Source organism: Arachis ipaensis, chromosome B07, assembly GCF_000816755.2.
Source record: "Arachis ipaensis cultivar K30076 chromosome B07, Araip1.1, whole genome shotgun sequence".
Classification (NCBI taxonomy): Eukaryota; Viridiplantae; Streptophyta; class Magnoliopsida; order Fabales; family Fabaceae; genus Arachis; species Arachis ipaensis.
Genome location: NC_029791.2, coordinates 59,716,809 through 59,717,673, shown reverse-complemented (window position 1 = coordinate 59,717,673; position 865 = coordinate 59,716,809).

The following is an 865-nucleotide window of genomic DNA, read 5'->3' as shown; positions in this document are numbered from 1 at the left end:
ATATAATCCAATATAATTTAACTTAAAAGTTAAAATTTATACTTTATTAATTAAAAAATACAAAATAAAGTTAAAATATAATATAAAAATCATTCAATATCAACCATTTCAAAAATCTAAATTATATATTCATGTATGATATGTCACATTTCTAGAATAATATTGTTTAAATTTCATATTACCAAAATCAATAATAACTATAATTCGAATTTTAGGTTCTCATATAAACAGAATCAAGGATTATATTATAATTTCACGTCATGAGAATTTAGAAGATATTTGTAGTGTGAAAACTTATTCTCCGTCTCTTTCTCTGTTCATTCGTAGGGATAGATTTTCATCCCATGAAGACATAGCAGATCTCCATTTTGTCCCTGTTACGGATTAGCCCTCGTGGATACTCGTTTTAACGAGTTTTTGTCCTTCCCTAAATATGAGAGAAATCTATACCAAATTTTCCTGTATTTAGTGTGATATAATCTCGTGGCCCAATAATTATGTCTCCAGAATGTATATTTTGAGCCAAATATAAAGTTAGCAATGGGTTGAATAGGGTTTGGTCTCCACCCTAATCATATATATCCATAGGTTTAAAATCTCTCTAAAATTCATTCCTATCTTACCTGGTCTACAGGTTAAAAACTTCTAAATTTGAACCCTATCTGCACTCTCGATATATATATGACCGATTAGTTCTTAAAAATGTATATAGTAACGTATTTGAGACTAATTTGTTAAATACATCTTTGAGATACATTTTAATAATTGGGACATTTTCATTTTGAAAGAATATCCTTTAAGAATTAATTATGAACATATTAATTTTTTGGAATAAAAATTGTTAAAAATATTAATTGTTTTAAAT